Genomic DNA, 21,049 nt, shown 5'->3' with positions numbered 1-21,049 from the left:
GCAACTTCCTCATACAGTAGACCCGTGGACTTAATTTTTTCATCAATGAGTCAACATGATCAGACCATGTTAGCCTGTCGTTAAAAACAATGCCCAAACACTTGTATTCACTCTTTCTATTTCTACACCTTTGATTTCCACTGCCTCAGCTGTGATCTTATTTCTCCTGTAATCTATAACTCATCTTTAGTTTTCTTAAAGTTGAGTTCCAGGAAATGCATATCACAGTAATCAACAAAGGCTTTTATCTCATTTTGATAGTAACTATAGTCATCATTTTTTATTAACCCAATGAACGCTGTGTCGTCAGCAAATTTAACAACCTGACAGCTTGCCTGCTGTGGACGGTAGATTGCCGTGTAAATGGTAAAAAGAAAAGGTGATAAAACAGTTCCCTGAGGTGACCCTGTGTTTGACATAATATTGTCTGAATTAACTTTTGAGTTTAATTTAAGAAATTGAGACCTGTTTTTGAATAATTTAAAATGAACAAGATAAAAACACCTGGAACCTTCATTGTCAAATTCTTATTTACAAGGATGTGTTGTTGTATCGTATTGAACGCTGAGCTAAAATCATAGTATAGAATTCTCACACACCGTCCCCCTGCAACCAGGTGAGCATAGACACTGTCCAATTTACAGACAATAGCATCCTCAGCCCCTCTCCCATTCTGGTACGCAAATTGGCAGCGGTCGAGATACTGCTCCACATGGGGCTTCAGACTATTCAACATGATTTTCTCACACACCTTCATAGCTAAGGAGGTTAAAGCCACTGGTCTTAGATTATTCATATACTCACAGGCTTTGTTTTTAGGTACTGGTATAATGCAAGATTGTTTCCATAAATCAGGCAACACTTTATGAGAGAAACAGTAATTAAAAATACTTGAAAAAAATGTTTGCCAACTGAAAAGGGCAGCCTTTTAATACTTTTGGAGACAGTCCATCTGGGCCTGCTGCTTTGGTAGCTTTTGGCCCCATAAACATACCATATACCTCCTGCTTGGTTGTTTGTAGGGTATGGTCATCATCCTCTGTGCTCTCATTCAGTCATTGAGCTAGAGACTGCGGGATTTATCAAACTGAATAAATCCCGCCCAAACATATGAACACTAAACTGCTAACTCCACTGTGTGGTAAGTAAAACATCTGCTGAAAAAGTTGTATTTGTTAGCAGGAATGTTGTACTGTTTCGTTCAAGAACATCCAAAACACCCAAGTAGCCTACAAGACATAGCAGACGAGACACAAGCTTTTGTTTGGAAAAGTCAAAGCTCGGTGATGGCAACAGTCGGGAGGACATGAATCGGGAGCATGTGCATAGCATTGTTGTTGGTTGGGTGAATGTGCAGCGCGTTTGCTGAATGCTGCGAAAGTTGTTTTCTTAATTTGCTTGTGTTTTGTCTATTTGCATGTATTTTTTGCAGTTGCAGGGCGTATGCCAATGTCGGCCACCGTAGAATGGTCCGATATTACCTGAGTGACACAATGGATATGTGTTGTCTCACCCAGACTTTGAATGAAGCAAGCTTAACAATAGGATTCCTTTTTAGGTTGTCCTGAAGAAGAGTAAAATAAGACTTTAACAGCCTGAAAATTGTCAATATAGCTTTACTTTTAAGCCCTTCATTTTAAAATTGTACATCAGAATGCTCCGATATTGCTTGAGTGAGACACTGAATATGTGTTGTCTCACCCAGAGTTAGAATGAAGCTGGCGTAACACGAGGATTATATTTTACAGTAGCCTGATAAAGCGTAAAATATGGCTTTAACAGCCCGCAAAAAGGGTTTCAAGTATAGCTGTACTTTTAAGCCCTTAATTTTAAAATTGTACATCAGAATGCTCCGATATTAACTGAGAGAAACACTGGATATGTGATTTCTCACCCAAACTTGGAATAAAGCTGGCTTAACATTAGGATTTCTTTTTAGAGTAGCCTGAAAAAGAGTTAAATATGGCTTTCACAGCCTGAAAAAAGGTTTAAAGTAAAGCTGTACTTGGACATTGTAGACTTTAATTTTAAAATCCTACATCAGAATGGTCCGATATTACCTGAGTGACACACAGGACATGTGTTGTCTGACCCAGAGTTAGAATGAAGCGGGCTAAACATTAGGATTTCTTTTTAGAGTAGCCTGAAAAAGAGTAAAATATGGCTTTAACAACCTGAAAATTGTCAATATAGCTTTACTTTTAAGCCCTTAATTTTAAAATTGTACATCAAAATGCTCTGATACTACCTGAGAGACACATTGGATATGTGATGTCTCACCCAGAATTGGAATGAAGCGGGCTTAACAGTAAAATTCCTTTTTGGAGTAGCCTGAAAAAGAGTGAAATATGGCTTAACAGCCTGAAAAAAGGTTTCAAGTAAAGCTGTACATGGACATTGTACCCTTTGATTTAAAATACTACATCAAAATGCTCAGATATTACCTTAGAGACACACTGGATATGTGTGTCTCAACCAAACTTGGAATGAAGCTGGCTTAACAGTAGGTTCCTTTTTAGAGTAGCCTGAAAAAGAGTAAAATATTGCTCTAACAGCCAGAAAAATATCAATATACCTTTACTTTTAAGCCCTTCATTTTAAAATCATACATCAGAATGGTCCAATATTACCTGAGTGACACACTGGATATGTGTTGTCTCGCCCAGATTTAGAATGAAGCTGGTATAACAGGAGGATTCTGTTTTACAGTAGCCTAAAAAAGTGTTAAATATGGCTTTAACAGCCTGAAAAAAGGGTTGAAGTATAGCTGTACTTGGTCATTGCAGAATTTAATTTTAAAATCCTACCTCAGAATGCTCCAATATTACCTGAGATACACAATGTATATGTGATGTCTCACCCAGAGTTAGAATGAAGCTGGCTTAAAAGGAGGATTTCATTTAGAGTAGCCTGAAAAAGAGTTAAATATTGCTTTAACAGCCTGGAAAATGTCTTACTTTTAAGCCGTTACTTTTAAACTCATACATCAGAATGGTCCAATATTACCTGAGAAACACACTGGATATGTGATGTCTCTCCCAGACTTGGAATGAAGCTGGAGTAACAGGAGGATTCCGATTTACAGTAGCCTGAAAAAGAGTAAAATATGGCTTTAACAGCATGAAAAAAGATTTCAAGTATAGCTGTACTTGGACATTTAAGCCTTTAATTTTAAAATTCTCCTGTTAAATATTCCAACTCTGGGTGAGACATCACGTATCCAGCATTCTGATTTAGGATTTTAAAATTAAAGAATTAAATGTCTAAGTAAAGCTCTATTTAAAATCTTTTACAGGCTGTTAAAGCCATATTTTAGTCCTATTCAGGCGAGTCTAAAAAGGAAACCTCCTGTTAAGCCAGCGTTTTCCAAGTCTGGGTGAGACTCCACATATCCTGTGTGTCACTCAGGTAATATCGGAGCATTACGATGTAGGATTTTAAAATTAAAGGCTTAATTGTCTAATTAACGCTATATTTGAATTATTTATCAGGTTGTTAGTTAAAGACATATTTTACTAATGTTCAGGCTACTCTAAAAAGGAATCCTAATATTAACCCAGCTTTATTCCAACTCTGGGTGAGACAACACATATCCAGTGTTTCACTCAGGTAATATCGGAGGATTCTGATGTAGGATTTTAAAATGAAAGGCTCAAATGTCCAAGTAAAGCTATAGTTGAAATCTTTTAGTGGCTGTTAAAGCCATTTTTAACTCTTTTTCAGGCTACTGTAAGACGGAATCCTCCTGTTAAGCCAGTTTCATTCCAATTCTAGGTGAGACATTTCATATCCAGTGTGTTACTCAGTTAATTTCAAACTATTCTGATGTAGGATTTGAAAAACAAGACCTTAAAAGTAAAGCTATACTGAAATTGTTATCAGGCTGTTAAAGCCGCATTTTACTCTATTTCAGGCTACTCTAAAACGGAATCCTCCTGTCAAGTCTGGGTGAGACATCACATATCTAGAGTGTCTCTCAGGTAATTTTGGAGCATTCTGACATAGAATTTTAAAATTAAACGTTTAAATATCCAAGTAAAGCTATACCTGAATTCTTTATCAGGTTAATTAAAGCCATATTTTGCTCTTTTCCAGGCTACTATAAAAAGGACTCTTCCTTTTAAACCAGCTTCATTCATATTTTTGTCTTATTCAGGCTACTTTAAAAAGGAATCATACTGTTAAACCAGCTTCATTCTGCACCCATTCAAGTCTGGGTGAGACATCACATATCCAGTGTGTCTCTCAGGTAATATTGGACCCTTCTGATGAAGGATTTTAAAATGAAAGGCTTAAATGTCCATGTACAGCTATGTTTGAAATCTTTTTCTAATCTAAAGGTGTCTTGACAAAAGCAGTGACCATCGAACAGTGTCATACCCTCCAATGTAATAATTTGTAAACTTTAAGACAAAAGGCATATACACAACCCCAAAATAATTTAACATTCAACTGTTTCATGTTTAAAACATGTTGAGAGATTTAATCCAGCATCACTCCTACTGGATTCAAAAATATTAACCATAGTGGATAGATGAACTTCATCCCTTAGAAACAGTTGAGGCTTCTTAAATTCAATTTGAGGGTGATGCAAAATACACCGCTGCATTCCCAAGACCAAGGTAGCCATGACACTGTCAGACAGCACAATAATCATCTGAGTCAAACTTTGATGGAGATGTTGCAAGTCGTTCCTGCAGTAGTGAATCAGCAGGACATCAGATAGAGTCCGTGCCATCAAAGTCCACCCCAGCCAAACCAGTGAATCTCGGCCGCTAGGCTAAGATTGGCCCCCATGGTCTCTCTGGCCCTCTCTTCCCCATGTTGAATGTGACCGCTGCCCATGAGCCAAATTACTGGATGTGTTGCATACAGTTACCACAATCAGAACAATGGTTTGTCAGTGTCGGTACACATTACACATAAACATAAACACAAGTAACTTGTCTCGGGCCATTGATTTCTCCCTATCTGAACAAAACTGAAAAAAGTCTTTACAGATATTATATACAATAAACCCATTAATTGCTCTTATCTGTTCATTCAAATAATAATATGACAATACAGGTATTACACAAGTTTCATTTATTCCTTTATTCTCTCACAGTAAAAGTGTTGACGTCCATATTTGACTTCTAAATTATCTAAATCAGAATAAATAGAATCTAAATTATACTATAGCTACGCGGCTTACCTTTGTTGTTATGCATGGTGTGGGCTAACTTGTGCAGCTTACATTAGTATTTGAATCTATGAGGAAAGAAAAGTGAAAAGGGCAACAGTTAGTTATGGATGTTATTGATGAAATATGTTATTGTCCAAAGCAATTTACTCATTCGTTTTATATGACTCGTCCATTTTTCTTGTGATGTAGATAAAAGGTAACACCATTCTGTTATATTCTGCGACAATTAACGTTATACAACAACACGGGCAAGCAAGTTATCTTTACCGATGCCTAATTTCATCATGCTTTAATGATATATGCATTAACTTCATATGGCATACTGCAGTTATATTTTAAAATAAATAAATACTATGCAACATGACCAAATAATCAGAATACTTACCAAAAGTTGCTCTAATCCTACGGTCTCTGTTTCCACAAGATTTAGAATGACAGATTTCTCTTGCCACAGCTACCAGAAGAATTACAACTTTCAGACCAGTTATTCACGTCATATCTACGTCATCAAGCTCAGTTGGAGGCTGCACAGTAATGCTCAGCAATCACCGGGAAAGTGCTTTTAATAGACTTCCCTCTGTCTATGGGAAATCTACAACGTCACATTGTCCATTTCCTTTACTGCCAATGACTGGCAATCAAAATTACACTCTATTTAACGCTACTTTATACTTCCACTCAATTACATTTCTTTGTCACATTTCTCCAAAACTAAAACAAAACACACAAGCTTATAATACAAGAGTGATTTCTTCTTTAATCTCCTCAGAAGGTTTTATTCACAGTAAATGACTGTTCAAACACCAAAGCAGTACAATTATCCATTGTTTCACAAACATCAAACATTTAGCAGCAAGTTTGTTTTCTATAGTGTACAGATGTCCTAAAGCAAAAACCATTTCAAACATTTGTTACATTGGCTGTATACACACATGCACACACACACACAAACAAATATGCACATACACTGACTCTACACACACTCAACCAAAGTAACAATTTTTTTTTTTCAACCTGAGATCACTGTAGTCGTCAGCGGCAAAACAAGCTGCAATGTAAGTTAACAGGGAAATTGTCGAGCTTTGTTTACCTACACAAAAGTGCTTGTTTCGCCACTGACAGGCTCAGATTAATGTTCTAAGTGTCTGAAAACATTATGGAAAGAATTTCTAAGGTGGTCGACCTTTTGGTTAAAAAGTAAGATCCTTTATTTAAAGATAAAAACATCCGTGAAATTACATTTGCTAAACCCACCAGACACTAAACAGTAATTTTAGCATTGTAAACATACACTTTAGTTAAAGTTGACAGAAAAAACTGTGAAAAGCCGTTTTGAATCATCTTTCCACTTTTCCAAACATCACAACTCCAGTTTTGGTTGAAAAAGCAACATAATTTACCGATTTACATCTGAAAATATCTTGGCTCTTTAAATGCTAATCATTTTTGATTTTTTTTTTTTTTTTTTTTTTTTTTTTAAATGGAGTGGTAGGTTTAGGTCTAGAGACTTCAGAGCCATTTCTGGTTAAACAGAAAGGACTCAAAAAGGTTGTGAAGGTCTGTCTAGAAAGCTCTATTCAAGATTAAATAAATGTTGACTCATAACGTACCTCTGAATGCTTATGCATACATTAGCAGAGAACAGAAGCAACCATAATTACTATTCAGTCCAAGATATATACATTTAAAACATAAACACATATCAAATATATCACATTTAGGGGCACGTTTGATGGTGTGTGTTTATTTTTACCATTCAAGTAAGTCTTACTTTCAGTACTACAGATGAAAATCTCCTGGATACCTCTGCCTTTACAGTCCCCTGGGATCGAAAAGCTTTTCACGTTTAGTTTTCTTTCAGAAATATATCTAAAATATGACAATCCATTTTAACTGCTTTCGCCTATCCGTCTCTCTTTTTGGGCTCAGATCTGTCTGAGAGACAAAATTGAGTGGTCCATCTTGTATTGAATCCAGCCCCCGATGGTGTGAAATGGTGTCAGATCCTCATCATGCGTTCAACAATAGTGATAAGGAGCAGCCTATAGCAGAAAGAGAGACAGAGGGAGAGTGATAGAAAGAAACAGCTCAGAGTGGGAATATCATTTGAGGTTGTTTTCTAAGCAGCTGTCGATGTGTCAGCAGGGGGTCCTTTGTATGGGCAATACGCTACAAAAGGACAGTACAAAGATATTTGGTGGCAGAGTGACGGCACAAGTGCCTGGTATAGACAGCCTCACAGCCTCACATTTCTTTGTGTAAATTATTTTAAAACTGTGCTTATGGATTTTGGACTGATTTGACATAAAAATCTGAAGATAATATCTATTTTTTTTGTTATCAAATTGAGCTGATGTCTTGCTCACTTATTTGCCTATGCATCTTTTTTTTGCTGTAATAACAACATTTTCCCCGGGGACAACACAGTAAATATGATTCTCTCCCTTTTTCTCACAGTTTCTCATTTTAGCCCTCTTTCCTCTTCTGTTGTGGTCATATTAGGAAGCAATCAATGCTGTCTTACAGCAATTAAAACAAAAAGAATAGGCTGCCCACAGGCTGCCCTTTTCCCTGAGGGCAAATAATAGGTTGCTTCACTGGTGTCATCACAGCATGTTGCGAGAGATGCATGCAGTGTGCGTTTGTGTTAGTGTGTGTGTGTTTGTGTGGATGCAGGCAAAGTAAAGGAGATAGGTGGGAGAGGAGGCAGGATTTGAGGATTTCAGGGAGAAAGGTTATGTGGGTCCCTTTCTCTCTACGCCACTTTCAGTCAGTGCTGATTGAGACAACACCGTCTCCCTGCTTGACTCCTCACATAACAGTGGGCTTCTATATAAGCTGCAAGAAAGCCTTTCTGACTCGAGGAGGAGTGAAGGAGTGAAAAACGTTGAAGTATCTACAATTTTACACATCTGCACAGGTAAGATACTCAATTTCTATCCGCTGATTAACTGCATGCATTGGCATTTACAGATATGCACAGATATGCGCGCACACACACACACACACACACACACACACACACACACACACCATTTTACCATAAATGTTTGCTCTTTTCTTTTGTTTGGATTGCTTATAATTAAAAAGTGAAATTTCCATAATTTAATAATTGTTGTAGTTTGCATAATTGTCTTATTAAAAGATGTTTTTGGAAATCAATTACTATTTCAGGTTGCTGATTCAAAAGTATCAACAGTATCTTATAATCAGCATACTGGGACTGGTCAAAATAATATAACAGCTGATGGAAAAGAACCTGGTTGGTAAAATAACTTAATCACAATTACAAAATACTGCCATGAAAGGGTGCCAAATTAGGACGAATGCCAATTACATATCATTCAGCTGACGCTTGTATCCAAAGCCAAACTTACAATTGCTATCTATATATATATCTATATATCTCTATATGTCTCTCTCTATATATATATATATATATATATATATATATATATATATATATATATATATATATATGTGTGTGTGTGTGTGTGTGTGTGTGTCAGAGGTTGCACGCACCCGGAGCAACTAGGGGTTAAGTGTCTTTCTAAGGGACACACTGGTTAATTTTCGCAGTGGGAATCGAATGCAGGTCTCCCACACGAAAGGCATATGTCATTTCCATCCATGCCATCCCCAACCAATGTTCAAATTCTTCAAATTAAATATTTTTTGTAAAATCGTGCTAACAAAATGACAATAGGACGTAAACATACACAGTGCTGTATCTACCGGATATTGAATGTAGTTGGGCAGCACATCCGCACATAACTAAGTCCCTTACCTTCAAGAGATGTAACAATTTTTCTGTCATTTTGTGGCAGAAAGCCTCTGTGTGCATCCTGTCAGCATAAATGATGACCAGACAGCAGTGGTGCACTGCCAGAATGGTAGAGCTGAAAGCTACAATGCATACAAAAAAAAAAAATAATGAAAGACAATCAAAAACACAGACATAGGGGAAAAGGATAAAACTGGGGATGCATTAAAATGGCAGTGACAACTAGTCCGTCAATTATTTTCCTGTCTGTTAGGTAACACATGTGCAATGCACACTCCTAGGCTCAACAACCAGAAGTTGCATGGAAATATTTCTGGAGCTGATAAATTCTGTTAACTAGCATTCAACCTAACACAGCTAAGCTTAAAAGCTTATATTGATATTTCTACTCACTGCACTTGTCCAAATGTGTATGTGTTAGTATGTCTTAAATTGGAATGGGTTGTTCCTTGGCAGAGCCAATGCTATTAGAATGACTTTGACCTCTCTTAATGAAAGAGTTGCAGAAGATAATAACGTTTAGCCAGAATTTGATCATTAGCCCTGCAGACCGGGAAAAACATTCTCGCTGCAGTGGAAAATCTTCAGCGTACGGACCCAGCATCTGATCCAGACTTATATTTCAGATCATATTGCTGCAATTTATACAAAACACCTCAGTAGTTAAACAAAGATTTTCTTCTCTGCCTGCCAAAATGATCTGCACTAAAACCTTCTCACATTTTGTGTGGAAAAATACAGAGCCAAAAGGAGCAGGTGTCCTACATTCCCAATTCAAATAATGACATCCAACATTAATTTATCTAATCAGAATTCCATATGATGCACTTTGACCTCATTTGCGTTTCATATTCGTCCTGCCTTTGCCCCCTGCTTTCCTCGGATGCCTCAGCAGCCTCATGGAAATGCAAAATGTGTATAAAGTGCTCAGGTTAGGAAATGTCAGTGTAGAGCAGGAAAAAAATAGTGAGAATCTCGTCAAGAGTTGTTCTTCCTGTTTTGCATTTTGAGGGCTCTCAATTCTCATCACGCTTCACAAATTAGCTACATAGTCTGTATGTTTTCCACAAAGGCCTTAGCAACAGCGTTACTAGGAAAGGGTGGGTTTCTTCTAAGCTGTCAGATCATGTAGATGGCATGAGACCAGGTGGGAACTGGAAATCATAATCCTCCTGTTGATCATGGACATGTGCGAAACCAATTGAAAATTAAAGACACAATGCAGCCTGTGATTGAGAGACGCTACCTCTAAAAGGGGAGATAGCTGCTGAGCAAGTAATAGTTGCAAATAGGTTTTGAACTGGACACTTTGAAATTTCTAACAAGCCCTTTAAAACTTATTATGTTTCACTAGCATGGATCCATCGGCTAAGTATTTTTATTGACTATCTGAATCATTTATTTACCTATGGGTTGGTAAACCTTAGCTGTCCTGTTACCACCTTCCTCAACACCAGACTTTATTATAAGATGGTTTATCATGATTTTTTATTTTAAAATCCTCTATCATGGTTTCACTTTTGACAATCTAAGCATTCTGCAGTTGCTTTAAGCTCACTGGATTGTCAGACATGACTCCATTCCATTGATAAAAAGGGACACAAAAATCATGCTTTCCTTTAAGTTATTTTCAGGATTTATTTAAAATTAAATAAAACATGTACAAGTTGGTACAACCTGATATAGACTGTCTAACATGTCGGTATATAATCTCCCAGTGGTACTGAATTGTGTTGAGACCTAGGAAGGCCATGGCATATGATTCACATCATTTTCATAATCATCAAGCCATTCAGTGACCATTCCTGCCCTAAAAGCATCCGCATTCATCAGGGTTTTCTCCACTCATTTATTCCGTTTTTGGCTCTAGTTATGGCAATGTCATCCCTTGACAGTGGGTCCACCACAACTATCGAATGGATAGCCATTAAACTTTTAACAAATATCCAGAAGGAATAATAGGGAAGACAATTTTAAAAATCCTTGGCTGAAAAGTAATGAATTTACCCATTAAATTGTGATACTTTCCACTGTGCAGCATCCATATTGTGACAAGAATTTGTATGTAATGCTTAATTGAATATGTACAGAATGAGATGTCCATATGAAGTAGTCTATGCTGAATGCTGAATTGTAGTACTCTAAATTTGGCTTAGACTATATAGTGTTTAATATTTAAAAAGCACTTGAGTCAAACCATTTTAATCTGCAATGCAATCATCTATCAGATGCTTAACTTCCACCAGGAGTTTAGTCAGGAAAAGCACAACTACTTTGAAATCAAACAAACCACAGAGTTGATCCAGTCACTTTTCTGAATAAGCAGCAATATTTATGTCTCATAAACATTTGGGCGCTGTTTGTAAATGATACTGAGGAAATGCAAATCACGCTGTGCCTCTCTGGCTATTTCCTCATTCAAAACACAGTGGTAGGCTGGCTGTTTTTTTTGTTTGTTGCCATGCCCTGGCAGGAACGTCTGCTCAGTGCACTCAGTGTCCTCACTGATCTATGGATCTAAGTGGAACTGAGTAGGTGGCTTTTAGTAAGTTAACAAAGGTAGATGAGTAATGTCCAGTCTATGGGTCAGGCTTCCCTAATGAAGGCATGAAAGATGACAATTGGCGCATGTGCTATTTTCTATTTTTAGCTGGTCCAAAAATGTGTTGGACTGAATAATAACACACTTTATAACACACTCCTGATCATTTCCAGAAAGAATTAAACCGTGTGAAAGGGTCTTCTAAGTGATATGTCACCCAAATATCACAACGCTGGTTAAAAAACTTGGTAGTAAAGGAATTCCATAGAAACTTCTCAAACAATTTGAGAAGCATAATGCACCTTTTTACTGTCCAACAATACTCACATGTCCACCCGAGTTTGCTTAAATACGCTGCTTAATTAGGATTTTACACATTCTGGGCCATATCTAGAACTCATTTAGAAATATGCCTGAAACATGACATCTATTACAGCATGTCCTTCTACAGTGGAGTAGGCCAACTCCCCACACCATAAATTAATGTAGACAGCCCAGGAAATGATTGTTTTAGAATTTTGGGTTGGTTGACCCGGAGGGTTAAAGGTTGCCGGCTGTTCGCTGACAGTAGAGAGTCTGCTGCAAAAAAATGTGGCATTCACAGAGTTTACCACAGAATAAGGAAGTCACTTTTTTCTATGCAAGATTGAGAGATTTTGAGATTTTTCAATCAAAATGCACTTTCAACTGCATTTCCGCAGACATTTACAGGAAAAACATAGAACAAAGCCTTTAGGGGAAAGCTATTTGGCCACCAGAATAAATGATATGTATGGGAAACATATCCACATCTGTGAATAAAGGTCAGGATCTTTTTTTTCAAAAGATAGAGAAGTTGACATTAACAAAATCTTTATAAGAGAAGGCAGGGGTTTACTTATAGGATGGAGGCATTTTGGTGTTATCAGTATTAACTGCCAAAGTTAAAAAGGCTACAGAATGACTGACAGCCACTCCAAGCCAACTGCCTGAGATAATGGTTTGCAGGTGGTGGATAGAATAGACAATCCTACTCTTAAAATGGATTAATAAGCACCCTGTTTCAATTAGCTACTGTTCCCTTAGATTCCCTGACACACTGGCTTTTTTCATACACCTTAGGAACGCTTCATTTTTGATTTAAGCGGCTACCAGAGGAGTTTTGGGATCTTTAGTCAAATAGACTTGAGCCTCCAATCACCAGCAGTATATTTTTCTATGACCCTCCAAAATCATTGTGAAAAAGGCATGACCCTCCCCAACAATGTACTGATGCCTTCTGTTCTGGTTTGCGCTTGGCAAACATGTACAGATTGTTTTTTTACAGCCAATACTTAACCTCTGCCTTCTCATCTTACACATCCCACTCCACCCAGATGGTGGCCATTTCAGTAGATTCTACTTTGTTGTGGAAACACAATAACCATGGAAACTAAAGGCACACTTCCTGCATTACTGCATTACTGCATTACTTCAAATACTAAGTTACTCCTCTATTAGACCAGTATTCACATGAAATAAAACAATAAACCATTGAGACCATTCAACAAAACACACTGGGCAACAACAAATTCAACACATAAGCTGTTTGCTGTATGGACTCGTCACTAGGCTTCCTCGGTTGTACATTTTAGCATAGGTAAAGCTACCAAAGCTGAACATGAACCAAAACTCCATTTCTCCGATGAGCATCTATTTAGGAGCTTGCATGCTACCACTCCTTCATCCCAAATGTCTTGAAAACGATGTTTGCACAGTTTCAAATCACCGCAAATTTACGTTTTGGTTTGTTTTGGCTAGTCAAAATATGTCTGCATTTCAGAAGCTTAGGAAATGGACATGAACACACACGCCTGTTGACTTAGTAGTAAAGCCATGAAGTAGTCTTTCAACTCAAGACAGCGCCACTTTTTCTTTTGAATCTTGATATTCAGGGTCTCATGGCAGAGTTTATCAGCCAAACTTCAGTGCGCAAATCTACGTTTGGTGTACTAAAATCATTGTAAGGTAGAGACCATAGACTGTTACGGTAGAGACAGAGGTGTCAATGTGTCTTCATCTTGCTGCCGTGCAGGCCCAGATGGTAATCTATAGTTAGCCCAGTATGATTGTGATTTATATATGCCTATCATAAAGAAACAAATAGCCTGTAACTTTTTAGAATTTGTCACATACTGTTGGAAAAAGATTTGACATAGTCTCTTACTTTGTGGCACTTAGGCCTTTTTCTGTTCGTGATGCGGTTTATGAACGCCTAATCTACTTGTGGTTGTTTTAAAAACAATAAAGTTTTGTGAAAGCGTTTCTTTCTAAATCAGTGACATAATTTTGGTTTTACTGCTGCCATTACCTCTACCAAAATGATTTGTATGTCAGCTTGCAAGGTTTTGGCGGAGTGATAGTATTGCTGTAGTGGCCAAGAGTGTAAAGTTGAATGACAGGTGTCAAAAATCAATCAGATTGGCTAAAATAGCACGTATCCAATTCTGATTTGCTATAAAATAAATATACAAACCTACACTGTCATCTAGAAAACCAATCCTAGTGCGTCAAGCTCTTTGTTTTAACAAACATTTTGATTATGCATGAGCAGTAGTGCTCATTAGTTTATAAAGAAAGAAATATTCTTCCTTAAGATACAGGGGGCATAATTATACACACTTTTTAAAAGCCAGTTGTTTCAAGGATCCAGGATGCTATGCATCCTGATAAAGTTCCCTTGGCCTGTGGAATTCAAATAGCCCCACATCATCACATAACCTTCACCATACCTAGAGATTGGCATGGTGTTATTTCAGTTAGCTTAATAGCTGGATTGATTTGCACTGAGAGATGACTTTATGGAAAGTAAACCCCAATAAGTTCATAGTACAAGTCAAAACTTTTGCACAAACTGATTACGTAATAACTTTTGAGGTAGGTAACTTAGTTTTTTGTCATTAAGATTTTTTTTATGAAAGTTAAACATTTAAAATAGAGTTTCACCCCCTACCCAATAGCTGTAAGTGTGTTAACCAGTGAAATTACTTGGTAAAGTAGTTGGAATGAAAATCTATATAGACACAGCACAAGTAAACACCTTTGCTCTAGCTACAAATATAACTAACATCTTGTTAAACTCATTTAGTGTATGGTTGTGCATTTTTCTGTGTGTGTGTGTGTGTGTGTGTGTTTGTGGCTTGATGTATGTCCCTGTGATTATGTGTGAACATACGTCTCTCTACATATCAAACAGGAACAAGATGATCAGGAACTGAGCATCTTAAAGTGCTTAATGTAAAAAGTGTGGCCTGATTTCTTAAAACAGCATTAGTGACAGCCATGACCATCATGACCATTTAGGATTCAGAGCCCCAAGTTGGTGTACAACCAATAAGTATAAACAACACCAACTACGTTAGATTTGGTGGGCAAGACATACTCCGGCAAATGTAATCAGTTTAAAATGCTTTGACTAACATGGTGTTCAACAAAATACTATAAAAGGTACCATGCTGGGAACCCCAAAAACACATCAACATGCATTGTAAACACAACTCTTAATGTAGCCAGCTAGCCAACTCAGAAGGCTGGGTTTGAGTGGTTTACCATCATCAAGACCCTTTAGAATTTTCTGGATGATTGTAAAATAGAGAATGAGTTTCTTGGGATAGTCCAAATACAATTAATAAATCAACCCAAACAACAATGCAAATGCATCAGCCAAGTTAGGGAAATCACTCATCACAACATCGTCTTCCACAACAATAGAAATGCTTGCAGAACTGACATGAACTGGATCAGCAGTGTCCTCTGTGACATATATGTATTTATACTTATATGCACATACTATACATATCCAAGTGCACACTAAGTACAGTCCATTTACCATTACAATGACATCTAAACACAAGGCTTACTAAGTGTAATTAGATAAAGTTAAGTGTCTGCTGGAGATACTAGCAGTTCTGTGAATATACTGAATACTTACATTCCAAGTCTGGAAGAACTTCTCATGCAGGTATACCGGGAAGGCAGGTATGCCTTGAAAAACAAACAAAAAAAGAATCTAACAGATTTCATTGTTCTTTCAGTATGGATTTGCTGACCAAATTTCAAGGCATTTGGCAAAGTGTTAGACAGACATTGACACCCTGAGGACCTGCTGTCCAGTGGGACCTGAAGCTCAAAGTTCAACTTTAACTCACTTAAATCTTAAATCTTTAAGATGTCACGCAGCCCCTCTGATCTCTTTCCGGTTTGTGCCGCCTATTGCCTATACAAGGCGACCTGTCCAGGTGTATGTTGGTCAAGCAGAGCATAGAACTGGTTCCCTAGGGTAACGTTTGTGATGCGTTGGAACTCAGCACAACAGTCTACAAAACTAGAAACACAAAAAAATAATTATATAAAAAGACTAATACTCGATTTGCAACAGAAATCACATTTGTGATGCAACATGTTCCGTTAAAATACATTATTAAGGACCATGGTCACATGCAAAGGGATAGTTCTTACCCACAATGAATAGTGGCCTTTGCTGTTGTATTTGAATGTGATACATGTTCAAACTTTGGCTTAGAAATGTGTGTGAAGAGTGGCAGAAAAGAGAAAGACAGTCTATGAAAAGAAGTTTGTAAAGGTTTAATGAAAACTTGCAGAGTTCATTCTGTAACTATTTTGTCCATAACCTTAACTTTGTTTGAGTAAAAGTTACAGCTAACATTAGCCACTAGCTCATTTGGGTGCATGTAGGAAAAACATCACATTGAACTTACCAGAGCACGGTGCTTAAAGGAGAATTCCGGACGATTTCGACACGTAGCTCTGTTGTTTGGAAATTTGGGGCACTGTAAGTAGCAAGAAAAACAAAAACAATCGGTAATGCATACACTGTGTTATCATCATGCTAGAGTTAACACCTAACAGGCTTAAACAGGGCAAGTTTTAAACCTATTTTTAGCCTCTAAACATCTTCACAATATCACACCTACCCGTGTGAAGTGATTCTTTCCGAGTGAACACAGTGAATCTGACTGCAGTAGATGTGACAGAAAGGCATACAAATTGTGTTAATCCACTCCTCTGTTTGAAGTCCACATTAGTAGATTGTCGAACTCATACAATCCAATATTCCAAAATTTATTTTTTCCTCAAAAAAAAACGATATGTTGTTGTCATGTCCTTAGGTTGCAGCTTGTTTTCACATAGTCATTACTAACACCTCGGTGTAGCCAGAAGAGCAGAGCCGCGGGCTGCAGCAGGTCAAAAGTTCAAGAGCCCACTGTTGCTTAGATACCTATGTGCAATAGCACTTGGACTATTGTAGCTCTGCTGGCTCCACTGTGGTGTCAGGTTACAGGTTTCTACATAGTCATTACTAAGGACATAACTGCAAATCGTTTTTTTGTAGAAAATGTTTGGAATATTGGATTGTATGAGTTCGACAATCGACTAGTTTAAAACTTGTCCTGTTTCAGCCTGTTGGGTGCTAACTCTAGCAGGAGGATTACACGGTGTAGGAAGCAGCGATTGTTTTTGGTTTTCTTGCTACTGACAGCACGAGATTTCCAGACAACAGAGCTATGTGTTGGCATTGACCGGAATTCTCCTTTAACAACACCTGCAGCAACACCCAAAAAACAAAAGGACTATCCCCTGCTGAAAAGAGTTATTGACTAACGTTAACATTATTGCCTTGACACAACATTAACAGTACAGAGAATATAATCTGTCATGAGCAGGCGGACTGATGGTAATCAAGCTTTCAGAGCATAAAAAAATGTGCGTGGCACCGTGAAGCTGCGTGTTTGCAACTCCTATGTAAAAATTTGCCTTGTCCAACAGTCAAATATCACGCGTAATATGATATTCTTACAATAAGCAAAATAGTTTCGAAGTGTTTTGGTTTACTTACAAGTTGTTTCATGCTCGATACGTCGGTCGTAAGGGTAGCCATCCATGGATAGATTTTTCAGGTGATGTCAGTTTGGTACGTCATGACGTCACATCACGTGATCGATAATACACTTAAGAATAGTGAGTGAACCAGCGGTGTTTAGACAGAAAGGCTGAGCCACACAAACTTAAAATACATATTTGTTCATAAACATTAGTAGTTTAAAGGTGGATTAATTTAACAAGAGATTTTAACTGTAGTGACCTCAGTCTTTATAAGCTAGTAGTATTGTTTGGGTTTACAGTGTATGGTAAAGGGTATGTGCTGAATTTAACAGAGGTATAGGCTACTTATGCCCATTGTATTTTAAGGAAGAACATTTATTTTTTAACAAAATAGAAAATTGTTGCCCTTAAAGGTTGGAGATCTCCTAACTTGTTTTAACTGAGGCATTGAGATCAATTTCCAAAAGATGTTTTTTATTCCTCTTTTATTCAACTTTTAAATGGGTTCATACACTTATGAACCCATGGACCGAGCATTGGCTATAATTCACTCTCTGCAGTGAGACAAACAGCTCACAGGGTCCCAGTTGCATTCTAAAGATCTTTGTATGATCAATACCAGTCATAACTCAGTCGAATCGAAACACACAGACACAACCCACGTTTACATTGAGAGTGAGTTACTTTGAGGACGTCATTATATCCAATGTCAAGCGCGAGGTAACGTCCATTAAGCCGAAGAACTAATAACTCAAAAAAAGTAATCCAGTTGTAGCCGTCTGTTCATCCATGGATACATTGCAAACACAAACTGTTAAGCATTCATTCAGCCTTGTGTTATTGCCAATTTACCATCAAATATAATCTGGAAACAAAGACCCTACCGCTAAACTGGACTGCACGACATAGTATGAAACAAACAGTAATGTTACGTTTACGTCCCCCAAACACCCCTAAATTATGGGAGATAAATTTGGCAAATTTGCTCAACAGAACTGTTCCTGCTAAAATTGTTTGGAGTCATTACCCTTTCACATGGTTGCCCACAATGGCCGGGTCCCAAGGTCTTTCAAAGGGCCAGTTTCTGACCTCCTGAGCTGTAGCCTAATTGGCCATCCAGTCATTTTTTTCTTTTTAACAATGTGTTTATTGAATTTTGATTATACAAGACAGTTCACAGAGAAATATTATTTCAGGTCAACACTTAATTCCCACCCTAACACATCGCTCTCTTCTCACTTACAAAAATACAAAGTTATCAAACAAGAATTGGTCTAATTACACAGCATATATTGCAAGGTACCCAGAAACAAAATATACATTACTGTACTTTACACACAAGTTACATTTTATTGCTGGGGATTTAGTTTAAGATTTTTTAGATACAACTGTCGCAAAATCATTTTTGCTTCTAGAGGAATATTCAAGGATAGAATTATCTTTGTAATATTAGTCACTTTTACCCCAAATTCTCTAATACTGCTGCACTCCCAAACACTGCACAAATGATCCCTGAGCTTCTCTAGATTTAAAGCATGTATCAGGCACATTTTTATTAAACAGGAGTTCTATAAGTCTGCATCAACCATTTATACTGAAGTAGTTTTAAGCTAACGTTACTTGTCTGAGAGTTTGTACAGATTTGTCTCCATTCATCCTCGGATTCATCCTCTCTCAATCCGACCCTCAATAATTCAAGTTTTGGGGCTGTCAATTCAGTACAGCCTGATGCAAGCCAGCTGTAAAAAACTGATATTAATACTTTATTATTGCATTTCTTAATAAGGAATTCCTCCAAAGAAAAAAGTGCTGGCAAGTTTAACGATTGGTTCTGCATAGAGAGAACAAAACTCCTTATCCGTAAATATTTAAAGAAATGTTTTCTTGGAATATTATACGTAGTAGATACCTGCTCAAACGACAGCAACAATCCTTTCCCAAAAAGACCAATAATTATGCTTAATCCTTTTTCAGCCCACAACCGGAATCCTGAATCCTTCGTGCCTGATTTGAATAATAGTTTGACTTATGTATCAAAATGACGACTCCTCTTGAATTAGAAGAGGAAGCTGAAGACAGTACCTGACCTGGCCATCTTCTTATAATTTTGATTGTCTCATGATCTAGCATGTGTGTTTCCTGTAGGAACACAATTTTGTCTCTTAGCCGTTTTTCTACCTACTACTTATTTTAGTAAGTTGACGTAGGCCTCAACAATTCCAAGAGACACATTCCACCAAAACATTTGTCATTTGTTATAATATAGGGCTTAACATTGAGAGGGGTAAATCACCTTAATTCATGCACAGCAATAAAAAAAGGGTACCATTTTGAATATAACCAAATAGAAAAGGAAGAGAGCGACTCACGAAAAAACCCAGGCTTGACACATTAGAACATACAGGCTCCCCCAACCCCCTAAATAACTTCCTTCCACTATCGTGGATAGGTCCGATGCTATATTGAGTAACTATTCTTTTGTAAACCAAAACTCAGCCCAATCGCATATCTATATACAAAAATATCCAGATAAACTGTTGTAACGATCAACTTGAGACAGACTGTGCGCCATTTCTCATGCACGTAGCTTTTATCACTCAGTTAGAAAGCAACCAATTGCACTTCCAACGTAAAAAACAAAATAAAAAAAATGTACACTTGTACTTTAAGAGAATCAAGTCTATATGTTGTACAATGCCTAGTTTCCAACAAAATTAAGCCCTACACACCTCTTAGTTTCCAGCAGCCACACCTAAAGAATGTGTGAGTTTAATATGAGTTCTCATCAAAACGTACTCGTCTAGCCATCCTCAGTCATTGGCTCCGGCTCCACGATGTACTTGTTCCCGTCCTGTGCTGTGTTGAAGACGACAGTGCGGTCACCGACGGTCAGCAGGACCCGGGCAGGGTAAATGATCCGGTGTTTGTCCAGTCCGTGTTCCCGCGGACGCTTTCTCACGCCGTCGCACTGTTGCTTATAGACCTCCGCTGGCAGGTCAGGAAGACATCTTATTTTATTGTTTTGGTACGTCACCTCTTTCTCTATCCGCGCAGCTTTCAGACTACTTTCTCTGTCCTTGTGGTTTAAACACTTGATGATGACGGTTCTCGGATACCCGGTGGAACTTTGGCTAGCTGTTATCCAATGCGCTCTCTCCAAAACCGGTGGCGCTATCTTCAAAGTATCCCCAACCATTTAACCATAAAGGAGCAGGTGTCATTGCCTTATTTTTTCTCGGGTATGCCCAGTACCCTTTTAACACGTCGACTTTGTTAGAGAGGTTTTTTTGTCATGCTCTCAAGGTTTTCGATAGTTTCTTTCAGGGTTCGTCTTTCGTCTTCTGGTGTAGGCTATATATTCGCATTTCGGCCTCCATGATACGTCCGCTGCAGTCTCTAATGTCCGTTTGGACATTTCTTATTTCCGACAGTAGGCTACACCATCAATTCAAGTCTTGTTTGAATGAGTTTATGGCAAGCATGATGTCCTTTGTTGAAGGATTATCCAAGTTTAGGACTTGTACGGTGACCGCGGAGGCAGCAGCGGGTGCCTGCTCCTCTTCAGCTAGCTCCTGTCACGTCTCCTGGCCTACATGCTCGACATTTTCCATCGTCTAGTTCTCCTTAGCCGCTCTTTTTGGCATGTTTGAAGTAGTTTACAACTGTGTCTCTTTAT

The 21,049-nt window shown here is 37.8% G+C and overlaps 1 protein-coding gene and 1 long non-coding RNA gene across 2 annotated transcripts in view; one reads left to right on the top strand and one right to left on the bottom strand.

Moving 5' to 3' along the window:
- The window catches only part of si:dkey-202l22.6 (interferon-induced very large GTPase 1), a 26,460-nt gene extending 17,837 nt beyond the window's left edge, over window positions 1-8,623 (top strand). Inside the window, exon 5 of the transcript XR_004656122.1 lies at window positions 8,568-8,623. The gene's annotated coding sequence lies outside the window, so the exon portion shown is untranslated. The remainder of the gene's footprint in view (window positions 1-8,567) is intronic.
- Window positions 5,631-20,013, bottom strand: LOC117942445. The gene is made up of 3 exons (XR_004656123.1): window positions 20,003-20,013; window positions 7,978-7,984; window positions 5,631-5,762 (listed from the first exon to the last, which is right to left on the bottom strand). It is a non-coding gene; the product is annotated as an uncharacterized LOC117942445 (long non-coding RNA).
- Between the last annotated feature and the right edge of the window lie 1,036 nt (window positions 20,014-21,049).

Source organism: Etheostoma cragini, chromosome 3, assembly GCF_013103735.1.
Source record: "Etheostoma cragini isolate CJK2018 chromosome 3, CSU_Ecrag_1.0, whole genome shotgun sequence".
In the NCBI taxonomy this organism is placed as follows: Eukaryota; Metazoa; Chordata; class Actinopteri; order Perciformes; family Percidae; genus Etheostoma; species Etheostoma cragini.
This window is presented reverse-complemented; position numbering and strand designations above follow the sequence as displayed.